The sequence below is a fragment of the Peromyscus maniculatus genome, chromosome 9 (genome assembly GCF_049852395.1).
Source record: "Peromyscus maniculatus bairdii isolate BWxNUB_F1_BW_parent chromosome 9, HU_Pman_BW_mat_3.1, whole genome shotgun sequence".
Lineage (NCBI taxonomy): Eukaryota > Metazoa > Chordata > Mammalia > Rodentia > Cricetidae > Peromyscus > Peromyscus maniculatus.
In genome coordinates this window covers 69712747-69732685 of record NC_134860.1, presented here as the reverse complement: position 1 = coordinate 69732685, position 19939 = coordinate 69712747, and the positions used below count along the sequence as shown (strand labels likewise).

At 39.9% G+C, this 19939-nt stretch overlaps 1 long non-coding RNA gene across 1 annotated transcript in view; it reads left to right on the top strand.

The window, feature by feature from the left end:
* The window catches only part of LOC143267179 (uncharacterized), a 96845-nt gene extending 81841 nt beyond the window's left edge, over positions 1-15004 (top strand). Inside the window, exon 3 of the long non-coding RNA XR_013042092.1 lies at positions 14933-15004. This is a non-coding gene — a long non-coding RNA (uncharacterized LOC143267179). The remainder of the gene's footprint in view (positions 1-14932) is intronic.
* The last annotated feature ends 4935 nt before the right edge of the window (positions 15005-19939 follow it).

The following is a 19939-nucleotide window of genomic DNA, read 5'->3' as shown; positions in this document are numbered from 1 at the left end:
AGATGTATATCCTGAGGTTTGTAGATACATAAATGTTTCTGTGTATGTCTGCATCCTTTGCAGGTGATGGTCCATTGCTTTTATCAATAAGTGGTTTGGGTTCTTTCATCTAAGCAACTCGAGTACCATTGCTGTGCACATAGGTTCCCCAAATGAACTGTCCTGTTCAAAAGCTTCTCTCTTTTCCTGAAAAATGCTCTAAGAATCACCCTCCTAGCTCATCTTGGTGAATTAATTGTATACAAGTCCTTTGGTATCTAAAACAGCACTAGGTACCACAAAACTGAACAGAATATTTAAGGCATAGCATTGCCCTCATCCACCTAAATAACTGGTATTGGGGGACAAGACCTAGCATGAGGAACTAAGTGAAACATTTCACAAAAGATACTTGCTGTGGCCCCTCACCTACATCTAACCTCTCCATCCATCCAGATCTCTTATACACTTCTCTAGGGTCTAGGCATTTGAGCCTGCCTGATCCTCCCCTCCTTGCATTTTCTCCATCACCCTAGACATATCCCCAAACTCCAGATTTGGACCAGGATGTGCATCCTGCACACTAGCCCAATCCCCTGTGTCTACCTGAATTCATTCCACTTAAGCCATATCCAATCTCTAGACCCAACCTGACTAGAAATCCTCTCTGCTGACCTAACCTGTTCTGTCCATATCAAATATAGAACTAACAAAAGAAGTCTATATGCCCAAATCTCATTGCACAAATATAAACAATATAAAATATCAAGGCAATGCCCCCCAATCCCATTAGCCCTGTAGAAATGTTTGCTAATGAGAATTACCTAGATGAACCCCAGGACAATGAATTTAAAAGGACAATAATAAACTCATCAAAGAATCCAAGGACTTTAAAGAAGGTGCAAAGAAAACAGCCCAATGAACATAGAGAAGAATTTTAAAGAGAATAAAGCCTCTTAAAAAAAAGGACCCACAAATACAAGGCTGAACCCACAAATACAAAACTGATTGAAATAATGAAGACAATTCAGGATTTGCAAACAGAATTCAGTAAAAAGGCAGAAACACTGAGAGGACTCAAGCTGAAATGGAGATGGAATTGAAAAACCCAATAATCCAACTAGAAAATTCAAAAGAAAGCCTTCTAAACAGAATGAATCAAGCAGGATATAGAATATTAAGACCTTAAAAATAAGTAGAAGATCTAGATGGAACTAGCAAAGAGTATCAATTTTTTTCACATAGGAAAAGTACATATAGAAAATGTAGGACACCATAAAAATTCCAAAATGTTGGATCATAAGAATAGAGAGAAAAGAACTCCAGGTCAGTGGCATAGACCAGAATTTCAAAAAGATCCTAGAGGAAAACTTTACCAAACTTGGGAAAGACGGGCCCATACAAGTACATGAAGCACACAGAACACAAATAGACAAGACCAGAAAAAAAATCTTCATGGCCTATCACAGTTAAAATACTGTGTATATAACACATTCATTTAAAAAGGAAAACCCATAAGAATAACAGATGATTTCTCAATGGAACCATTGAAAGCTAGAAGACTTTGGAGCAAGGTGTGGCCAGCCTACACTGATACCCCAAAACTATCCATAATAGTTGAAGGAAAAAGAAAAAACTTTCCATGAGCCAAACAGCCTAAAATGTATATCCAACAAACCAAATCTAAAGAAAATATAGGAAGCAATATTTTTGGCTGAAGAGAGGAATGAGAATAGCCAAAAAAAAAAAAAAAAAAGAAACTGTAGAAGGAAATATGAAGCCGTAATTACTAAAACACAAAGTACCAACACCAAAAATCAACAACACAGTTACCACAATCAAACTTACACACATTTCAAATAATGTGTGTTTCAAATAACTTCAAATATTAATGGCCTTGGTAATACAATCAAAAGTTTCAAGCTGACTGAATGGTTCAAAACAACAACAAAAATAAACAATGATCTGTTAGATAGAAAAATGGACACCACCTTAGAATAAAGGGACAAACATACTTCAATCAAATGGGACTAGGAAGCAAGCAGGCAAAATCTGGCAAAAACAAACTTCAAACTAAAATGAATCGGAAGAGATAAGACCCTTCATTCTAAACAAAAGAAGAGTTAATCACAAGAGACATAGTTTCATAAAGGTATATGCATCAAACTCTAATGCACCAAATTTCATGTATATATACATATATTATACATTCTAGATTTAAAGCCATAGATTGACATCTACCCATTTATAGCAGGTGATTTCAATATCCCACTTTCTTCAATAGATATGTCTTTTGAACAAAAATTAGAGAAGCAAACACCAGAATTAAATGTCAGTATACTCAGCAGATATCCGCAGAATATTTCACCCAAACATCAAAAAATATACACCCCACTCAGTAAGCTTCTTTAAAATAGACCAAATACTAGGAAAGAAAACAAAACTTTACAAATTTAGAAAGACTGAAATGACTCCATGTATCCTATCTGATCATAAATGCAATAAAATGTAAAGTTGACAGCAAACACATCTCTAGTAAACTCTACACAAACTCATGGAGATTAAGCAACTTATTACTGAATTATTAATGTGTCAAAGAAGAAATCAAAGCAGAAATAAGAATTTTTTTAGGAACAAAATGAAAATTAAAGCTCAACAAAATCTCTGGAATATATTGAAAGCAGGCCTATGAGGAAATTTATAGCTCTAGGAAATTTATAAAAAGCAGAGAGAGAAAAAAATAAGTGACCTAATGATGCAACTCAAAATTTTATAAAACCAGGAACAAACCAAATCCAAAACCAATCAACAGAACGAAATAATAAATACCAGAGCAGAAATGAATGACATAAAAATAAAGTATGTGAAGAATCAACGAATGTAAGAGCTGGTTTCTTTTTTATTTTCAATAGATAAACAAGATTGACAGATAAACAAGATAAACAATCCTTGGCCCAACTAACCAAAAGAAAGAAAGAGAGGACTCAACTTAGCAGAATCAGAAATCAGCAGGGAAACATTACAACAGACACCAAAGAAACCCAGAGTATTATATGGGAATACTTTTAAAACCTGTACTCCATTCAGTTGGAAAACCTAAAAGAAATGTAGGTTTCTAGATTTAGTCAAACCACCAAAATTAAACCAAGAAGACATTAACAATGTCGACCCATAATGAAGAGATTGGAATAGAAATAAAAAAGCCTTCCACAAAATAAATTTTTAAAAAATGTCACGTTGGAAGAACAGAATGAAATTTCATCTTTGGCTCTAAACATGCTGCTTCTGAAGGAGGCTGAATTTGTGTACGAGACTGGAGAACCCTATGGAGATTGCCTGTGCTGGAATGTCCCTGTTCTCCTGATGGAACATTTGACTTCGGCAGGTAGGACCATTGGACAGCCAATGGCCCTGCTTTAGAACAGACCTGGGAACAAAAGGTTAGGTACCTTGCACTCTTGACTCTGAGATTTTTGTCTCTGGTCTTATCTTTTCTAAGGCTTCACCAGGTACTTTATCTGGGTAGGAGTCTAGATCTTCAGTTTGAGGTTTGAAATTTAATTTGGATTTTTTATTTCAAACTCCAACTTCTTTTTTTCTTTCAATTTAGCTAATTGATTATTTATTCAAGATAGAATCATATTGTATGATCCTAGCTAGCCTGGAACTCACTATATAGATCAGATTGACTTCATAGAGATAATAGAAATTCATTTGCCTCTACCTCAAAAGTTCTGCGATTACAGGCATGTATCACCATGCCTGGTCCCAAAACCCATTTATTTATCATGTCATTTTCTGGAGCAAACAGAGGGACAATGTTCCTGAATGATTTCATGAGGGTATCTAGTGGAAGAAGGGATGTCTGGCACATTGTCAACTTTGAACTTCCTTTTCATTGTTATCCTGTTCGTGATCTTGGCTGATTTGGGATTTTGAATACTCTGGGTGATTGTCTGATTCTCATTTCTCAAACACAATCTGGATTCTAGACTCTCCCATGATAACTTGTGAAGCAAATTTTGTTTGGCATTATAAGCCTTATAAGATGTTTGGTTGAATATACAGGCAAGAATTTTCAATAAGTCCTCTGTGTATTGGCATAGATGCCTGCCATTTGTAGCTTTCATCATAGTTTAAAAAATAATTTTATTTTTATTAAAAACATAACAGGGCCAAGTGGATTCATGGCCAAATTCTACCATGCTTTCAAAGAAGATCTAAAGTTAATCATTCATAAACTACTCAAAAGTATATAAAACAGGCAGCACTCCAAAACTCCTTCCATGAAGCCAATTCTAATATCAAAACCAGGTAAAAACAGCAATAAAAGAAAAGCATAGATCAATATACTCAAAGAACATAGATTCAAAAATTTTCAATAAAATATATTTGCAAACTGTACACAGACATACATAAAAAAGATTATCTACCATGACTAAGTTGGCTTTATCCTTGAGATGTAGGGTGACTCAACATGTGCAAATCAGTACATAAAATAAACTATATAAGTGGACTAAAATACAAAAGTTATATGATGATCTCAATAGGTGTGTGTGCTGGCTAGTTTTATGTAAACTTGACACAAGTTAGAGTCATCTGAAAGGCAAGAATCTCAATTGAGAAAATGCTGCCATAAGATCTGGCTATAGGGAATTTTCTTAATTAATGATTGATAAAGGAGGGCACAACCCACTGTGGGTGGTACTCTCTCAGGGCTGGCAGTCCTGGGCTCTATAAGATTGCAGGCTGAACAAGCCACGATGAGCAAGGCAGTACACAGCACCCCTCTGTGGCCTCTGCATCAGTTCCTTCCTCCAGGTTCACTTGTTTGAGTTCCTGTTCTGACTTCCTTCAGTGATGGACCATGGATATGGAAGCAAGCATAAGTCAAATAACCCTTTTTCTCCCCAGCTTGGTTTTGGTCACAGTGTTCTATCACAGCAATAGAAACTCTAACTAGGACATCACAGAAAAAAGCATTTGGTGACAAAATCCTCATGATAAAAGTCCTAAACAAAGTGGGACTAGAGAGAACAGAGTTCAACGTAATAAAAAAAGGTATATATATATATATATATATATATATATATATATATGTATATGAGGAACAGCAAACATCATCCTAAATGAAGAAAAACTGAAGCAACCCCACTGAAATCAGAAACGAGACAGAGCTGTCCACTCTCCCCTTTTGAATACTGTGCTTAATGCACTAGCTGGAACAGTAAATCAAGAGAAGAAACTTTAAGGGGAAAATAGGAAAGGAAGTCAAACTATCCATCCCTATCTGTGATGGCATAATATTGTACCTAATAGATTCTAGAAAACTAGAAATTATACCCAAATTCAGCAACATGGTATGCTAAATAACCAACTTACACAAATCAACAACTTTTATATACACCAACAATAAACATACAAAGGTTGTGGATGTACTCCCATTCACAATAGATGTAAAGAAAATAAAATACCTAGTAATAGATACAACAAAGGGTTTTTACAATGAAGATTTTGAACCTCTAAAGAAAGAGATAAGGACATTATAAAATTGAAAGACATCCCATGCTCATGGATTAGTGAAATTGGTATTATGAAAATGACCACTTCACTCAGCACTGTTTACAGGATGAGATCCCAATGCAAGTCCTCATTTCATTCTTCACAGAAATAGAAAAAAAACTATCCTAAAGGTCATATGGAACCAAAAAATATCCTGGATAGACAAAACAATCCCAATTTACAAAGAATAATGATGGGGATTAGAATTCCAGATCCTAAGATATATAGTAATCTTACTATTTTATGTAGCAAAATACTCAGTATAGTAGTAATAAAAACAATATGGTACTGATACAAAAGGAAACCAAAAGAACAAAATCGAAGTCCTAAATATGAGTACACATAAATTCAGCCATTTGATATTTGACAAAGAAGCCAAACACATAAGCTGAAGAAAAATAGCTGTAGCAGAATATTTTAAAGTGTGTTACTTTTGTTTGTGTTGCATTTGTTTAACTCTGTGAAGCTGTGCTATTGAGCCTGTGTAAAACACCTGATGGTCTAGTAAAGAACTGGCCAATAGCAAGTCAGGAGAAAGGATAGGCAGGACTGCAGGCAGAAAAGAAGGAGAAATCTGGGAAGAGGAATTGAAAAGGAGGAGCCAGAGCAGGTGGAAGACAGCAAGGGCCAGCCACCCAGCTGCAGAACCGTCAATGAAGTAAGATTTGCAGAAGTAAGAGAATGGGAAAAACCTAGAGGCAAAAAGTAGATGGGATAAGTTAAGGAAAGCTGGCAAGAAATTAAGCCAAGCTAAGGCCGGGCATTTATAATTAAGACTAAGCCTCCATGTTTTATTTATTTAGGAGATGGTAGAGGGCCCCTAGAAAAGAGTAAAAACACCCAACAACATATAGCAATTTCAACAAATGGTGCTGGCTAACCACACGCAGAAAAATGAGATTAGACATGTACCTGTCACCTTGCCTTAAAACTAACTCTAAGTGGATCAAAGACCTAAAAGTGAAACATAAAACACTGGAACTGCTAGAAGAAAACATAGGTGGTGCTCTATATGATGTAGATCTAAGAAAGGACTTTCTGAATAGGCCTCCATCTGCCCAATAATCAATGCCAAGAATTGGCAAGTTCTTCATGAAACTAAAGCTTCTACACAGCTACTGAAACAATCAACTGAATGAAGAGAAAGCCTGCAGAATTGGAGAGAATATTTTCCACCTATACAACTGACAGAGGAGTAATATCAAGAATACATTTTTAAAAGCTCAGAAAACAGAGGGAAAAATAGAAGAAGCAGTGACCCATACAGAAAAAAAAAGGGGGGGGATAGGTATGTGTGATCTGAACAGGGAGTTCTAAAAACAAAAAGCCTGAGAGATATCTCAAAATTGTTCTTTGTCCCTAGAAATTAGGGAAATTTAAATAAAAACCCTGAGATTTCATCTTAGCCCACTGAGGATAGCAATTATCAACAAAACAGCCAAGTGCTGGAAAGATGTGGGGGAAAAGGATCATCTACCGTATGATTCAGCTACACCACTCCCTGGTACATGCCCAAAGGACTCAGCATCCTACTCCACAGATACTTGTTCAGCCATGTTCACTGTGGCCCTATTTACAATAGCTAGGAAGTGAAAACAGTCTAAATGTCCTTCAGCTGGTGAATGATAATGAAAATGTGGTATGTATACGCTAGAGAATACTATTCAGCTGCAAATGAAAATGAAATCATGAACTTTGCAGGTAAGTGAATGCAACTAAAAAAGATCATATTGAATGAAGAAACCCAGATGCAGAAAGACAGACATTGCACAAAATATTCAAGAGTGAGTACACATACTGGAGTAACTGCAGAAACCAGGAAGGTAAAAAAAATTGTGGAGAAGTGGGAAGAGAAGCAATAGGAAGGGAATAGCAAGGCACAGGTGATCTGAGGAGGAAAAGAGAAAAACAGGGGACTCCAAATATGGAGTGGGAGGGAGAGACAAAAGAAGGAGTGTGGAGAGTAAAATAACAGTAAGACTGTCTGAAAAACATCATAAGGAATCATACTATTATTATCAGCCTAATAATATTTATAATATATGTAGGCTGGTGTATAAATATACACATATATTTTAAATAAAAATTTCCCATCTGGTCTGACAATGCCTCCCTCTCCCAGAGCCATAAACAACCTAATAGAAATCCAACATAAGGCATGAGAAGCCGCAACTCAAAAGTTGTTAGTTAGGATTGTCCAAGAAATTTTCAGAACATAATGATGCCCATGAACCATAACAATGTCCAACATGGCACATTAACCCTAAGGGTACAATAGTGGTGCACATGTCATAGCTGTAACCAGATCTCTAATTAGACTTGTTGTCCATTCAACAAAAGAGAAATCATGCCTCATACTGGAAGCCTAGCCAACTAGAACTAGTGAAGTCATGGATTTTGGAAGAGAACCAACAATGCTGATTTACTAAATCAGCATAATCTCTAATCACAATTTAAATATTTGTCTTTATACCTAGAGATAAGCATAGTGCTTACCCTTCATCAAGGAAACTTCTTTTTGTAACAAAGGGAGATCATTACACAAAACCAAAATCAACCAAAATACAAATTATGGGTCCCAGCTCCAAAGTATACATCTACAACACAACTCACACACCTAAGCCTCAAGGATCACTGTAGAAGTGAGAGTGGATGCAGAGTGTAAAACCCAGAGGAACAGGGAGTTTACTTTGATATTTTGTTTCCTAGAAATATCAGAAGCTACACTTGTAAAGTCTCACCAATACGGCCTAATCAAGGATGACACCTTGGTTAGATATGCTAACCTGGAAAAGGGAAAACCTACAAGGCCTCAAGCCTAGACATAGAACTACTAGCAACTAAAAGATGCTGAGAGCAGGTGAAATAGACTCTCCCAGGGAAGCAGAGCATACCAATTGGTTATCCAATAGCAAATGTTCAACCTTGAAAACATTCACATACAAGTAGCATTATATAAACAGAGGTTATATGTATATATGTATATTTATAGTAGTGTGTTGCATATATATACACTCACATATATACACAGAAATATATTTAACACATAAAACATGTTGCATATATATATATATATATATATATATATGCAATGATTAAAGAAAAGAGACAAAGAATTTTTAAAGAGAGCAATCAAGGAGGTATACATGGAAGCATTTGGTGGGAAGAAAGGGAAGAGATAACTGATGTAATCATAATCTCAAAAACCTAAAAAGTTTACTGTAAAAAGTCATAGGTTTAAAAAAGAATAAGATAGTTGCTGGTATGCAGACAAACTGCCTGTCAGAAGAGAAGCAACCAATGAGGTATAGCTTATCTCGTGGTGGTAGACACCAGCTATGGAGAAGTCCAGTGAACTGTGCTGTTGGACAGTGAGTGAGCCTTGGTTCACTTCCACCTTCTGCACATTCTTTTGTAAGGTATTTCTATCTCTCCTTAATGGCAATAAACATCCTAATGTTCCTCTCTGTAGGTGCTTTGATCTTGGCACAATGGGAATTAGATAGGTTTATGAGAGTAGACCTGCCTGGCTCAAAACTGATTGCCCAGGGATTCTACGGAATCACAATAGAAACCGCATATAACACTTACTTTTAGAGTATATATATATTGTTTGGTTTTGTGTATCCATGACTGTCTTCTAAATTGAATCATACTTTATGTATATTTTTATCACTCAAAAGTATATTGCAATGGTCATTTATGTTGACAGATGGAGCACCGGCTAATTCATTTCCACTTATATATCACTGCCAGGCTTTATTTATGCCTTCTTCTATTGGTAGATCATTTTGTCCCTTAAATCTTTGTGATGACAAAGATTTCTGTTATAAACATGCCTGCAGATGTGCAAGAGTGTTTTCTCCACAGAATGACTAGTTGGTCGGATATTCAGATCTTGAGCTTTGCCACAAACTGAAGCTTTTTCCAGGTTCCTGCACCCATTTACACTCTCAGGAAAGACAATAAATCACTCATTGCCTTGCTGAGATCAGGAATTGTGGAACTTCAAAACCTCTTTTTGTCGCCTTAGCACACAAATGAATAAATGGTTTCCTTTTGCATTTCTCTTTTTAAAAGATTTTTAACTAGCTGAGAGGATAGTAGTTTTCCATATGAGGTTTAAATACATATTTTATTTTGTTGATTATCTTCCCTGAGCCTCCTTTATGTCCCTGATTTTCCCATCTCCTACTACAGTCTTTCACCTCTATATCTCTGATGACTACTATGATTAAGAATCCTTATCATAATTTTTACTATATTAATTTTCTTCTGTCTTAAATGTATCATCCATATTTTTTATATATTCTGAATACTACTTCTTGCCCATCTGTACAGCAAATATATTCTCATAGTTCTCCATTGTTTCATATCAGAGAAAACCTGATGAAATTCCATCTGTGGAATATGTTTTAGAAGCATAGCTCAGAAAAAGAAACACAATGCAAAATCAGGAGAAATGACTGCTGTGGATGTACTTCACGGAGTTTGTAGCTATGGTGTGTCAGCTAGAGCAGTTAAGAATTAACAGTTAAGAGTGTAGCTACAGTACATGAAGAAGTCAGCGTTTCTGTGGTACAATGTAGAAGTTCATCATTTTAAGAAAATTAGGCAATCTGGACTGGATTTTGCCTGATTGTCCTCCCTCTATACCTCCCTGGACATTTCCTTTGCAAAATAAAAAATACTAGAAACAGATTGTTGATGGCAGATCCAGATCTTCAACAAGCTCAAAAGGACCTGTCCTTTGCAGAAGGACTGGTAGAAAGGAATGTTCCATAATTCCAAGGGAGATGATGGCACCGTGGAGGGGTAGAGGCCACGTGCCAGACTTAACAAGCAGAACCACAATGGGCATGTTGACTGGCAAAAATACAAGAACAGAATGGTAACCACAGGGTAAGATCCACAGAGTTCATCCATGGAACTAATTTCTTGATGGAAGAATAACCAATAGTGTTGGTCATTCTTCTATTTTACAGTGAGGAGACACCATGACCACAACAACTCTTATAAAATAAAACATTTAACTGGAGCTTGCTTACAGACATGGCAGGAAGCATGGTGGCATGTAGGCAGGCAAAATAGTGGAGAAGTAGCTGAGAGTTCTACATCTAGATCCTTAGGCAACAGGAAGAGAATCACTGGGCTAGACTCAGGCTTCTGAAACCTCAAAACCCATCCCTGCCAACATACTTCAACAAGGCCACCTCTCCCTACAAAGCCATACCCCTGAATCATTCTAAGTAGTGCCACTCCCTGATGACTAAGTATTAAGATACATGAGCCTGGGGGCCATTTTTATTCAGCTACCACACCAATGATACTAATTTTCCATTGGTAGTTCCTAGGCCTGAAAATGATACTTTACTTGTTATGGACATTTGAGGAAGTATCAGTCTTTAGTTTATATAATAGTATCCATTCAACAAATTCCAAGGCATAAGAGTTTGTCAGAGACCAGCATACGCCTTTAACCCCAGCACTCAGGAGGCAGAGGCAGATGGATCTCTGTGAGTTCGAGGTCAGCCTGGTCTCCAAAGCGAGTTCCAGGAAAGGCACAGAGCCACACAGAGAAACCCTGTCTTGAAAAACCAAAAAAGTGCTGCAAGTGTATGATGAAAAACTTCTTTCTCAAATGCCTCTCAAAGAGACTTTCACCCACATCTCTGGATGCATATGCACCAAAGAATGGAACCAACCTAGCTTTGGGGGCAAGTTACTAGATATTCACTAAGAGACCACTCTAATCCCTGGAAAACCCAAACACCACTGTGAACTACCTATGAAGCAAGACTTTATGTAGATCAGAGAGCAAACCATGACCTCCTGCAGAACATTGAGTCTAACTCCTCTCTTAAGTTCTGGGCAGCATTGTGTGGAGGCCTCAAATTCAACTCTCCTGATCCTTTGTTTGCATCTGGATTGCTCCTTTTACTCTTGCACAGCTGTAGAGCTAGAGAGCCCAGGGCAGGTGTGATGGCTATTCTTGGTTGTCAACTTGACTATATCTGGAATGAACTACAATCCAGAAATGGAGGGCACACTTGTGATCCGGTTCTTGAGGCAAGAAGGCAACATGCCTTTGACCTGGATCTTGAGGCTGGAAGGCACACCTTTAATCTGGGCCACACCTTCTGCTGGAAGCCTATATAAGGACAGTGGAAGTTTGTTCTTTGCCTGCTTGTCCTCACCTTGTCACCACATCCATTCCATCACTGGCGTTAGAGTCTACTTCTTTGAGATTCCAACATACCCAGAACGGCCGAGACATCCAGACTCATGGGACTGAGCAGCTACTAATTCTTGAATGTTCCATTTATAACTAGAGAGAGAGAGAGAGAGAGAGAGAGAGAGAGAGAGAGAGAGAGAGAGAGTGATCCATTCCCTAAGTTCTATGACTCTAGAGAACCCTGACTAATACAGCAAGGGAGCTTGTCTAAACCTATCAAAGATAGTCTTGACTTAACAAGTTACATCTCCAGATTTCCCATTCAGTTTTTATTTCTAGGGCCTTCTCTAACTTTCTTCATGCATGTATTTAAGATACAGTAAAACCCTCAGCACCTTCAGATATGCTGTAAGAATTGACAGTTACTTACTTTATCATATTGATAGAAATAAAATTGTTTATTAATTTTGTTTATTGTGATATCAGCAGTACTTGGAACCGTAGATTTTGTATGTGAGTAAATACATGTGTGAGTGCACAAGTGTGTGTGTATGTGTGTGTGTGTGTGTGTGTGTGTGTGTGTGTGTGTGTGTGTGTGTGTAGTTCTAGCTCAACAGCTGTGCAGGAGTAAAAGGAAAAATACAGACCCAAACAAAAGGTGAGAGAGTCAAGATTCCCCCACAATGCTGCCCAGGCCTAAAGTGTGTATGTGTTTCACTCTCCTAGATACTAACTTCCTTACATGCCCAAGAACTATCTTATTTATTTTCCCATTAGCTGAGCTCAACAATCATATAATCAATGCTTTCTCTGTGTGGGGTCTGATGGCATCAGCTGGTGAGCAAACTTGGCTTCTTGCGCTGGGAGATTTTCCAGAAATGTGAAACTCACACCACACTAACTGCATCGGTGTGCTGGCTTCTGAGACACCTCCACCCTTTTTGGGTTTGCCTTTGCCTTCCTTCTTTGGCTAGAACACTTTCATCGCCACCTTTTCCCAGCCTTCCCCTACTGCTTTTGAAGGTATATTTAATCCCTATCATCTTTATGAATCTTAATCTATATTGAGTAGTAGAGAGACTCTGTCGCCTTTCTGCCTTCCAATATAATAGGTTGTTGGCGCTAATCAATGTAAGACTCAAGTCCTTATTTCTTTATGTGGTTTAATATTGTCAGCTTCTTCCCTCTCCAATCTGCAAGTAGATTTCAAGCTCCCTGAAGATGAGGACTGAATCTCATACTTGCCTTGTATCCGTCATGGCTCATTGCACAAGTGCTAGCTACATGAAACTGCTCAATAAATATTGAATAATCCAAGAGAAGCTCAATAAACAACGATTGCTTCATTGATTAGCCCCATCAATAAATCTTCCTTTGAACAGTAGAGCCAGTGAAAGTACTTAAAAGGCAATCTAGGTTGCTATGCCTCTGGACAGGGGAAGCTCTCTCAGTATAAGGTCTAGTGGGAGATGGCAGAAGGGTAAACCTGCTGTCACCTCTGCAGGGTCTCAGAACTCTGAGACCATGGGGATCTGGACTTGAATCCAAATTTCACTACTTTCAACTACTTGAACTTGGGTAAGCTATTTGACCTCTTTAACTGCTTCATGTGTAAGATTGGAAAATCTCACAGAACCCAACTCCCGTGGTCACTGAGGATGAAAAGAGGGCAATGCACATAAAGCATTTAGCACAGTGCTGCCCCATTACAAATGCTCAACAAAACTTAATTGGTATTCAACACTCATTGATCTGAAGGAGTGGGTTGAAAGAAACACTATAAGAAAACTTTAATGTGACAGAGATAATACCCTCTACTTTCATGTTTTATAAGCAGTGCACATTTTAATCTCCTAACACTCTTTGTCAGGTAGACAATGGCTGTAGCCTGAACACATGAATGAAATAGAGGACCAGCTGGAGAATATTGTTGCTTCTAATACAAGGTCGCTTTTAAGGTTTGAATATAAAATATCCCCCACAGGCTTATTCTTGAGCAATCTGGTCCCCATCTAGTGATGGGGCCTTTTGGACATGAGATCAATCTGGTAAAATTGGGGTCATAGCGGTAGAGCTTGAGTGTGATAGTGAACCTCCTCTTCACTCCCCCTGCCTTTCTTGATCTGCAGAGATGTAGCAACAGGCTACTGCGTGCTCTACCTCCACCGAACCATTTTAGCCACTATTCTTTCTCTGCGGTGACAAAATGTTTCCTTTTCAACTTTGAGCCCAACTAAAGTTGCTCTGTGGGGTGTTCTGTCCCAGAGTTACAGCAAAGTAACCAATGCAGTCCCTTTCCTGATCCATGCTCGGTTGATAGGAAGTTTCTGAGGGAAATTCTAGGCATTAATTTATGTATCTCATCAGTCCCTAAACATGCCTTGAGAACCTGCTGCTTACCAGGAGCTCTACTAGACACCCAGATTGCAATGTTAAATCAGGCAGACAAGGTTCTTCAGCTTGAAGACTCAAGGCTCAGCCAGAGTATGTTGCAGGCTCTTAAGAAGCCCAAGTGTCATAGTGTTCTATGACTAATGCCTCGCTGCTCTGGATGGCTAGCCAGAAAATACTCCTCTAGGAAGTAACAAGTAGGAAGGGACCAAATAGATGAGAGATGAAATAGCAGTCATTATATACCCCACAAAGCTCCCTGTCTTAGTTAGGGCTTCTATTGCTGTGAAGAGACACCACGATCACAGAAACTCCTACAAAGGAAAACATTTCATTGGGGCTGGCTTACAGTTCAGAGGTTTAGTCCATTATTGTCATGGTAGGAAACATGGCAGCATGCAGGCAGACATGGTGCTAAAGAAGTAGCTGAGAGTTCTACATCTGGATCCGAAGGTAGCAGGAAGATAGAGACTCTAAGCCTGGCTTGAGTATCTGAGACCTCAAAGTCCAACCTCCAGTGACACAGTTTCTCCAACAAGGCCACACCTACTCCAACAAGGCCACACCTCCTAATAGTGCCACTCCCTGTGAACCTGTCGGGGCTATTTTCATTCAAATCATCACACTTCCCATTTGAGTAGATGATGGAGAAGATGATGTCTATGGTTATATCCTGACCCTGTCTCTTACAGTGTTATTCCACCCACAAATAATTTGTCAGAATGAAGCCCTACAGGGGTGGGGCTGGACCACCTTTACTGAGGGTCCCATAGGTAAGTTATATTTCAACAAGGCTGGCTCTAATGCAAATTACCTCATTCTTAGGTATGATGACAATCTCGGCCAAGGGAACTGATTTATATATAACCTAAAAAACATAGTGCTTTGGAAGAGAAGGTAAGTGAAAAATGTTGGATGCCTTTGAGCATCTAGTCCATGCTGTTGGAGAACAGTTAGTCTGGAGGGCAGTTTCAATGAGGACAGTTCTTCAAGGAGCTTCTGACTGGGCCTCTGCCCCAGGGCAGTAAGGGCAGTTTTGTAGCTCTCCTGGAGTTCAGTCTGTGTTGACCTTGTCTCCATCTGAATCTATGAGGGGACACAGCGACCCTGCTCTGAACCTTAAGCCTTCTGGGCTTTGAAACTATGAGACTGTGGTACCCCCTCCTCCCCAAGAATGCAAGGCTTTCTTCATGACCTATACACTTGAGAGAGAGGCTGAGGGCCCCTCCCTTCTCTGGGGTTCATCCACATGTGGTGATTATGCAAAATGTACACTCCAGATAACCAGGGCCCTTCCTGAAATTTAATATTGCCTTTGTGATACTGAAGTATTGGCTTTAATTCTAAATAATTTTCTACTTAAAATCCAACAAGCAAACCAAAAGCCCTTGTACAACTGCTGTCACACAAGCAGCTGGAAGACTGAAAGACAGGTGGTAAAATTCATTGTCATTGTCTCTACCATTCGTGTGTGTGTGTGTGTGTGTGTGTGTGTGTGTGTGTGTGTGTGTGTGTGTGTGTGTAACTACTATTAAGAAAGCAGCAAGAGGAGCTTTGGTGGGATGACAGGCAGAGTTTCACTGAAACTCTTTCTCCCACAGAAGCTTGACCCTGGGTTTAAGTCTTAATTCTGTCACTTCCTGACTATCTTTGAGTAGATGATTCTCTATGACAAAGTCTTTTCATCTGCAACATGAGTGTAATAAGAGCAGTTTTGCTGAGTGCTGTGCTGACTTCGTGGAACTGCCTGCGTGTGCCGTGGGAGCCCTCTGCCCTGTGAGGGTGGAAGAAAGGAGCCCTGGGAGTAGGCATGCCATGCTGGGTACAAGCCTCCTGATACTTAGCAAGTTACACAGGAAAATCACCACTCTGACGTCATCATCCTCACTTTGCAGAGGAGGCAAGTCACAACAGTGTGTGATGTGTCTTGTATGAATCAAAGGGAGCTAATAAGTAAAAGCAATTGTGCTATTAAACTGAAGTCGTATTCAGATGCAAAGACCTATCATTACTTTTCTCCTGAGCTGGTATTGTACCTTCCTGAATGCCTACAATCAAGGTATTCACAGGCTCTGCCCATGCTCCACCAGGACCAGTGATGTGGGCTCCCCAAGGAGCAAAAGTATGAACTCTTCCCAACGGAAGAATAGAATCAAGTACTTGAAGCAAGATGTTGAGCCATTTCAGGCTACACTAACTCAGTGAAATATGGTAGGCAGGAGAATGTACAGAATATGGGAAAGGCCCGTTGAGCAGAGGCTGTGATGGACCTATATGGTGAGCAGACTGGGTGTCCTGGATGGGCAGGATCCCAAAGCCAGAGTGGAAATGAGTTTGACTGTGTAATGTGCTCAGTAACACATGGATAAACACAGTCTGAATCAGGCAGAGGACTAAGGTCAAACGAGTCCATTAATGGTTCATGACCATAGCAGGTAATTGAACCCAAACTCAGACACTGTTGAATATTTTGTCCAACTCTACTGACTGGAAGAATGGTCATTGCTTCCTGCCATTGACTCCATTAGTTTCCCAGGTCATAGACTGTTCTCAAGCAAAGACAGTCAGAGAGCTGAGAACTGTGAATCAATGGGTTACAGTGGGACACTGTCAGTATTTGCTAGTCCTGGCCTACAGAAGTCAAGAGTGTTCCATGTGGGCCACGGAGCTTCATGGGAATGGTCAGAGAGCAGAGTAAATGTTGTTCTCTTGGACCCATAGTCATTCTAACATCCTTAAATATAAATGGCAGTATATACATAGGAGTTAGGTGTATTAGTAGTTAGAGTAAGCATGGTGATTAATATCTGTGATCTCAACAGTCAGGAGACAGAGGCAAGGAGATTGTCATGAGCTCTAAGCAAGCCTGGACAATGGAGTGAGAATCTAAAACAAACAAGCAAGAGTAAGTATTAATAGTTCACTGTGACTGAAGGTTGCTTTGAGCTGGTAGACCCAGGTGGCACAGTATGCAGTACCAAGGGAAATGTTTTCATTTCTCTAAAAAAACAGAATAAAATATGAACATAGTCCAACCTCAATTTTAGTCATTTTTATACCAACTGAGACAAAAAAGTAGCATTTACTATTATTTTATGAAAGATCGAGAGTATAATGTCAAAAGAAGCCCATATGGAAGTCCCAACATGGTCCTAATCCCCACACACCAAATCCAATTAGCAGCAAGGTTCTGCCTTCTTCCATACATGGCTCTGAGGTACTCCTGGGTATCACATTCAGGCAAAAGGAGAGGATGAAGCCGGGGAGGTTACATGTAGGAATTTCCTAGTCAGGTCTCTAAAGTAATGCAGATCTCCACTTATAAGCCTATGCCTAGATGACTAGATCTTGGCTTCATGGTCACACCTCCAGCTGTAAGGGTTACTGGAAAGTATTGTCCATCTATATTTCAGAGAGAGGAGGATGCATTTTGTGAGACGCAAGCCATGCTTTGCACAAAGGAACAGAACATTTGAATCTGATAGAATCGAAGGAGAGATGCAAAGTCAGTGGAGCTCCTAAACATCAGGAAAGGTAAGAACTGATAAACGGTAAGAGATCATTATGTTCCTGTCATAGTGAATGAATTTTGACAAAGCAACCTAAAGAGAAAATTTTAAATTTGGCTCACAATTGAGGTCAGGGCCCAGACGGCATAAGGGCAGAAACAGCTTGGCCTGTGGCAGTGGGAAAGGGCAGTAACTTCTTTCATACATCTAGGCAACCCAAGAAGCAGAAAGAAAGGAATGACGATCAGCTGGCTTGCTCTTTTTTCCTTTATCTTCTATCTAGAATCCCAACTCATGGGATGGTACAGCCTACATTCATGGCAGATCTTATCCCCTCTACGAATCATCTCTGGAAACAACCTCAGACACACCCAAGGGCGTGCTTCACTGATGTCCCAATGAGTCCCTTAATCCAACTAGCAATCAAAACTAACCATCAGAGGTAGATTGATACCCCTCTTTCTGGGCTGATGTTTTATGCTTAGTGCACTGTGAGCCCCTGCAGTTCATTGTTGATAGCCATAGGAGTGGTCAGTTGTGGTCTCATTTATTGATGACTGAATGACTTATTCCCTGGCAAGTCACAAGGCTACCATTCATAGCTCACAGTGATACTTGAACCACCAGCTCACAGGTCTGCTTCTCTCTATTGCTAAATGGTGTTGGGGTGGTGCCCTTATTAGGAACCAGAGACCCGGAAGAGCTTCTAAGGCAGTGTTCTTGGCAAGTCGGTAGACAGCAATATACAAGGGTGTGGAAAATAGACAGGTGGCAAGCCTCTTAGGTGGCAGTATCTCTCTCCTAGATTCGATTTTGTAGCTATCTCAACACAGAGAGCTACAAAATGACTGTCTAACCCACCACAGACAGTGGTCCCCCATAGCACACTCAACTTGCTGTCCCTTATGAGCAGCTGCTCCTGCCTGGAAGAGAGCAACACTGTGCCTGAAGCAACAACTGATGAAGCAATTCCAAGAGTGTTTGTTGATCTCATTCTGTGTACTGAGCTTGCTGCAGCCACACCCATTTTTCTGTATCACTGAAAGCTCCACTGATTTCTCCTGGGAATTACTGGGAATAGACTCATCCTGTACAGATGAGGTAAAGGAACCCAGGGAGGTCTAAGGATCAATTCAAGCTCATCTGGCCGCTGACAGGTAGTCCTCTGTTTGCACAGAGTTCATCTGTCTCCAAGTCCAGTGCGGTCTTTATAAACTCACAGTCGGCCACGGGACACGGAAAGCAAGCAGTACCTCATCCAAGATTTGACGAGGAGATCTGGGGTGCAAGGTCAGTTAGTAAAGTGCTTGCCATGAAAGTCTGAAGAAAGTGTCAAGACCTGAGTTCAGTCCCCTGCATCCATATAAAATGCTGGGCATGGCAACACATTTTACAATGTTAGTATGGGGAGGCAGAAGCACAGAGATCCTTGCAGCTCCCTGCCTAGCCAGTCTAGTCTGATTGGTGAGCTCTATTTCCCAGTGAGGTACTTGGTCTCAGAAAACAAAGTGGATAGTTCCTGAGGAATGACACTCAATGTCAATGCTGATATCTGGCTTACACACACACACACACACACACACACACACACACACACAATGAGAGAGAGAGAGAGAGAGAGAGAGAGAGAGAGAGAGAGAGAGAGAGAGCTCTATCTGAGGGACAGGAAAATACCTGTCCTCATCCACAAAGTCCCACAGCAGAGACCAGGAGACTGACTGTCAAGTTCATGGGACAAAGGGACATTTGCCAGAAATTTGTTTAAATTAATTTTCTCCTGTGTCATCCTCTACAGAGTCATTGGAGACATCAGAAATGATTTCTACATCCTTGCACTGTGAGCCTTGTTGCTTATCCCAGTGCCTAGAGATATGACAATAATCACTCATTCATTCATTCATTCATTCATTCATTCATTCATTCATTCTTCTTCTCCATATAGACTTACTGAGCAGCCACCCAAAGCATCGCCTTACAGTGGGCTGTAGAGATAGCACTAGATGTGCTTACGGCCCAGGTACGCCCCTCACACAGACTCCAGTGAGGAAGGCATATTGCAATGGAGTAATTAGAAGTAATTAGCAGATTGTTTCCAATCGGGCAGGAAAGCAGCTAGGATTGGATGCCAAACCTTAGTCTGGCTTCAGGGAATCCCTCTGAAGAAGCAGTATCTGAACTGAAACTTCCCCTGACTCCTGAGCTGTGCCTGGCCTCATGAGAAGCCTAGGAATCGTATTCTGGAAGCCTGCCTTCCTATGGATGGTTTGTGATATGGGACGGAAATCGAGCCTGTTAGTTCCTGCATTGGCCCTTGGTTCTTTTT